At 39.8% G+C, this 6,000-nt stretch overlaps 1 long non-coding RNA gene across 1 annotated transcript in view; it reads left to right on the forward strand.

Annotated features, from left to right (window-relative positions):
* The window catches only part of LOC127483729 (uncharacterized), a 99,475-nt gene extending 93,962 nt beyond the window's left edge, over positions 1-5,513 (forward strand). The window contains exon 4 of the long non-coding RNA XR_011380679.1: positions 3,020-5,513. This is a non-coding gene — a long non-coding RNA (uncharacterized lncRNA). The remainder of the gene's footprint in view (positions 1-3,019) is intronic.
* Positions 5,514-6,000: the final 487 nt, after the last annotated feature.

Here is a 6,000-nt window from a genome sequence, read left to right on the forward strand (position 1 = left end):
CTGCATTGAGTTATTGTGCTTCTCATGACTGTGACAGATGCTCAGACTTCCTTGTGTTTGATGGTCTTGATAGCTTTCAGAAGTATTAGACAAATGGTCTGTAACATTTTTCCCAGTTTGGGTTTGTTTGATATTTTCCCCAAGGTACCTTTGAGTCTATGCATTTTGGGGAAGAAGATCACTGAGAAAAGGTACCATTCTCATCATATTTTTGCAAGGCTATATCCAACCAGTATGTCTTATCACTGCAGATGTTGACCTCTATCACCTGGCTGAAGTCATTTGTTAGGTTTCTCCACTGCAACATGACTCTTTTACCCTCTTACCACACTATACTATTTGGAAGGAAGTCATTTTGGAAGTCACTTTTTGCAAAAGTTGGAGAGCTGTGCTCCACCTCCTTAATGGGAAAATAGCAGGAAAAACTACTTGAAATTCTTCTGCATGGAAATTTGCCAGTTCTCTCCTATTATTTCATAAATTCAGTCATGTTTTGGTACTAGTGTAGACTCTTGGATATTTATTTTATGCTCCAGATTATAAACCAGTATGTTGTCAATTTATTTTGATGAACAAATTGTTCTAGCTGTGACCTTTGGGAGCTCTTCCTGTTAGACTCTTCGTCCCTTTGACAAACTCATCATTTTTTAAAGTACTTCTTTACTTTCTGACGCTGTAAGATGTTCCAGTCTTGTTTTGTGTATATCCTTCCAAACCTAGAGATGCCTGTTTTTACAAGTAGTTTTCGTGCTTTCTCTGGAGAATGTATAAGAAACCAATATCTTGACACTGGGTGAGCCTGTTGCTCATCAGATACAGCATGTTGCAGAAATGTTGTTTCACTCAAAACACGCTTTCAAATATTGTTTTTCTCAGTAAACCTCAAAACATAAAAGAAGCATTTATCTGAAAACTTTATTTAGAATCATTTTTACCATTTCTTAAGTAAAAGGATGATTTTTTTCCTGGTTTGCCATGGATACGATTTATTTCTCTTAAATGTGTATATGAAATGCCAAGAGCATGGCTGAGGTCTAATTTTTGCTTTTATGAGTTTCAATTATCACTCAATATTTATAACCAGTCTAAAAAAGATTCAATTTCTCCCTTCTAATGATATCTCCATCATCATTATTATGTCTCCATCATAATCATTATTTCAGATATTTTAGTTGTTGTTCCAGCTGGTTCTGGTCCTGTTAAAATTTTTCTTGTGCAGCAACTAGAACCTTAGGCAACTGTATAACTGAGATGTAAGATGCACCGTGGTTTTACACATAGCTAAGGGAATGTTTTCTGGGCTGCTCCATTCTTTTCTGGTGAAACAGAACATTCGGCTTACCTTTCTGCTACTGCAAGCACATTTAAACAATGTCTTCAGTAATGGTATACAATGAGTTGTACATGCATCTCTTAGATACTAGCTAAAATTTCAAAAAGCTCAGAAACTTACGAAATAACTTGAGTTTCTTTTTCTAGATAAGTTATTTTGCTTTTCCTCACTTTATTTTTTCACCTGCCGCTTCTGTGCAGCATTGCTATACTAAATTACTTCCAAGATTGTATTTAATCACTGGCTATACCTGAAATGACTGTGTGTGCAGTATCAGAAATAGACCTGCAAGGGATACTTTGCTAAGTCAGAGACTGACTTTGTATTTGTGCAATTAGCTATGAAAAAGAAAAGGATCACCATCAGAATGCTGATATACCCTGATTTCCTATCTCATAGTGATTGTACAAAATATTGAAAATACCAGCAATTTTTTAGAATGGACTTCTGGCCAAGTCTATACTTATGGCATTTTATATTTTATTCAGCATGCATAAGGCCAATGTACAGAGATATACCAGCTTTAGCTGTTTATTAGAATTAATTTTCTAATCCCCACAGGGGATATTTCCTAGGTATGTGTCATCCTCATCTTTTAAATTTAAATAAATAGATTAATTTAAGAAACATTAATTGAACATCTACTCTGTGCTCTATGCATTTATGGATTGGGGATCAACACAGTCTAGGGAGCAGAGGTCCTTCTTCCTGAGCTTGCCCCGGTGTTGTGCATCCTCAGACACAAGGGACAACTCAAGAGTATTGATCTTGTTTGAGAATCTTCTCTGAATAAGCCAAAGGGAGCCGAATTTATCTAGCCTGGCTGCATTGTAAGTGAGTGCATCTAAATATCACTACCATTTTGTTGGAAGTATTTATTTTTATTTGGCTTTTTCTTGGTTTTACTATCAGTCACTTTTTCTTCACTTTTTACATTGACATAGTCCTGATAAGTAATCATTAGCTGCACATTTTGATGTGCCATGTCTGTTGGGTGTGAGCCTGCTGATCTGGTATTTTAAATTCTTAAATTTCGTGCCAAACACGACAGCCTTGAAGGGAAGCAAGTGATTACCGTGGCATTCAAAGATAGAACTCTGAATGCCATCAGCAGAATGTCACTGCTGAAAGCAATTGGATGGGACTTTGTTTTATTCAGAATTTAAGAATGTGAAAAATAACTGAATTTTTAATTTTTATATTAAAATTGATATATTTCATGTGTTAAAAAATTTCTCAACCCCTTTGAAGTAGGTTTCCATAAGATGGAAATGACTCTTGGGTCTCCTGTGTGTTAACATTGGGACCACTACTCCACTCCCTCTTTCTGGACCAGTGTGATAGGATGAGATTGGATGAATAAATTGGTTTGGCAACTGCAACATGACCTCAAAGAGGACTGGCAGAACTCAGTCTGTAAACAGGGAGTTTCACCAGCATAAAACTGGGGTGCAGGAACATGGCAGTTTTGACTTGGCCATGACAAGAAGACATATCTAGACAAACTCTGGCTTTAAGACCAAGGCAGTATTCCAGGGTCCTTGGAAAGATCAGTGGGAGGGATTAGGCCTGCTCATTGGCACTCAGAGATGGTATGGTCCATGAAATATTTGGACTCATAAATGCTAAGTAAGTTATTATTGCTTATCTTAAATTCAAATGTAACTGGACACCCTTTATTTGCAGCCCTATGAGTGGACACTTCCCAGCTTGGAGAAAAACCAAGATCAAAGGAGAAGACTGGCAAGACAGAAAGAGACAAAACATGCTTCGCTGCCATCAACAACAGGGTGTAACCTCTGAGACTGCTGCAGGAGGCAGAAAAAGTCTAAAGAGAATGAGCTACTTTGGGCTGCAGAGCCTGGAGGGAGAAGAGCAAACCTGGGCACTTTATCTTTTTTTGAAGGATGCAAATTCTGATAAGGAGGCCAAGCAAGATCCCTCTTCCTAAACACCACATCATTCATTTCCAATTCTTTGGGTGAAGAGCCTTGGGCTCCCCCTAGAGGCCAAGACATGAAACAGGCCTTGTGCTGAGCAGAGCATAGCTCACCATTTCATTTGTAGGAAGACAGATTTCAAGAAGTAATAAACCCATGTCCTGCAAGAATTTAAAGGGACCTTCAAATAACAGAAATCATAAAATCTAGCAAATGAAGTTTATTGCTGGCATTGGTATTTTCTAGCTATGTCCATACTCCCTGGCCACTGCATTGTGCCCATGGTTGATGTTTGTGTAATGTGCCTAGCACTACAACCATTGTTACTGGGTTTCTATCACAACAGATACTTGCAGATGGAATCAATGAACTAATGGAAGTGTATGTGGGTAATATCTTGAACAATGAATGATTTGTGTGTTTTTAATTTACAGTAAAGTAGATTACCATGCAACTTCCCACCCTTTGAACCAATAGCACTGATTACTTCTGTGAGAAGACAGACACCACCTACAATAACAAAAAATTGGTCAGTTTTTAGTTTCAAGCACACTTCTCAGAAGCCATAATGTGGAGGCTGGCGCCGTGGCTCACTTGGTTAATCCTCCACCTGCAGCGCTGGCATCCCATATGGGCGCCGGGTTCTTGTCCTGGTTGCTCCTCTTCCAGTCCAGCTCTCTGCTGTGGCCCAGGAAGGCAGTGGAGAATGGCCCAAGTGTTTGGGCACCTGCACCCACATGGGAGACCAGGAGGAAGCACCTGGCTCCTGGCTTCAGATCGGTGCAGCACGCCAGCCATAGCGGCCATTTGGGGGGGTGGACCAATGGAAGGAAGACCTTTCTCTCTGTCTCTCTCTCTCACTGTCTAACTCAAAAAAAAAAAAAAAGCCATAATGTGGAAATCCTGGATTTCACGTGTCAGGAGACAAATTTGGAGACCTGAGAAAAAAGCTCTACCGTGAAGCACAGAGCAAAGTAGATCTAGGATACAAAGAGAATTAGTATCTAATAGGGAGGATTGTGTAAGAAGTCACATGAGTGGATAAATAAGTTCAGACACAGTTGTCCTGGGGGATGATGGGACCATCCAGACAGGTTTTGATTAAATCTGAGAATACTGGGGCTGGTTCCAGCACCCGTGGGTTCAACATGAACTGATCATGGCAGAAAAGCAGAAGGAAAACTATTGTGAAAAGAGGTCCTAGACAAGAATTAACAGTTTATATCCAAATGTGGAAATGTCTATGTCTTCCCAGGACCTTAAGCATGGCATCTGGGAATCTCAAAGAGGAGCATTTACAGTCAAAGGGCAGGGATAAGGACACTAGAAACCAGTAGCAAGTAGTCAGTACCCCACAAATGAGTACCCTGTGTGCCTATGGTACTGACTTCTAAAGGTAAGTGTATTCATTTCTTAGGGTTGTCGTATAAATTATCCTAAACCAAGTGATTTGAAGTGACAGAAATATAGTTCTCTACTTTTCAAGTCAACAGTCCAAAATCAAGAATTGGACAGGGTTGATTCCTTCTGGAGATTCTCAGAAGAAAACTATAGCACACCTCTCTCCTGGATTCTGGTTGTTGTTGGCAATTCTTGTTGTTCCTAAGCTGGTGGACACATCCTGCCACCATCTTTCATCTTTATATTATCTTCTCTGTGTGTCCCTCAAGTCTGTCTCTTTCCTCTTACAAATGATTCAGGGTCAACCCTACACCCAGGATCACACTTTGAGATCTTTGGCTAAGTACATCTGCAAAGATCCTATTCCAAATTTTGAGATACCAGAATAAAAATTTGAGGAGACCCTATTGAATCCACTATGGTGGAATTAAAATTCAGCAGTAATAGCTGGGAAAAGACAAAGTCTCAATTGCATGCAGGAGAGCTAGTATACTAAAATGAAAAGAAAAATCTAAATGACTCTTTGATAGGCTAGAAATATTCTTCAATCATGTTCTATTTTACTCACTTTCTGGTCATGTCTATACTATAGAGCTTACGTAAATTTTTTGATATTGTATCACTTGGAGTGCTTAGGTCTAATGATATCATTGTAGAGGAATTAGAGAACATATAAGGATGAAATGTATATGTGAATCATGTGAATAAAATATATGTTACAGATTCAAGGAGAAACTAATCTTTCATCAGTTGGATCCTAAATGCAGTCAGTGTACAATTGACTGGAATTGACATCTGTGTACAGGAACGGAACTCATCACAGAAGCCCTTAGATCTTATTTTTTAAAAATTATTTATTTGAAAGGCAGAGTTACAGAAATAGAGAGGGAGAGGGAGAGGGAGAGAGAGCATGCTTACATCCTTGGGTTCACTGCCCAAATGACTGAAGCTGGGCAGATCCAAAGCCAGCAGCCAGGAGTTTCTTCTGGATCTCCCACGCGGGTGCAGGCATCTTCTTACTTGGGCCTTTGTGGAGCAGCCAGAACCTCAAACTGCCGCCCATTTTGGATGGCAAGATCACAGGCGGAGGCTGCACCTGCTATGCCACATGCCATCCCCAGCCTTCAGATCTTATGTACCCCTGTTGTTATGTACCCCTTATTCAGCTCTTCCCACTTTCCCCTTTCAGATTTTGTACCCTATGTACACAGAGTTATGGCCTGTGGGGGAAGTGCTCCTAGTTCCTTGAGGGTCTCCCTAACTGGGCATGGCATACTTTTCCTGAAAGTGATCCTCATGAGGCTGATATTTAAGATCCTGCTGTAG

This window comes from Oryctolagus cuniculus, chromosome 12, assembly GCF_964237555.1.
Source record: "Oryctolagus cuniculus chromosome 12, mOryCun1.1, whole genome shotgun sequence".
NCBI lineage: Eukaryota > Metazoa > Chordata > Mammalia > Lagomorpha > Leporidae > Oryctolagus > Oryctolagus cuniculus.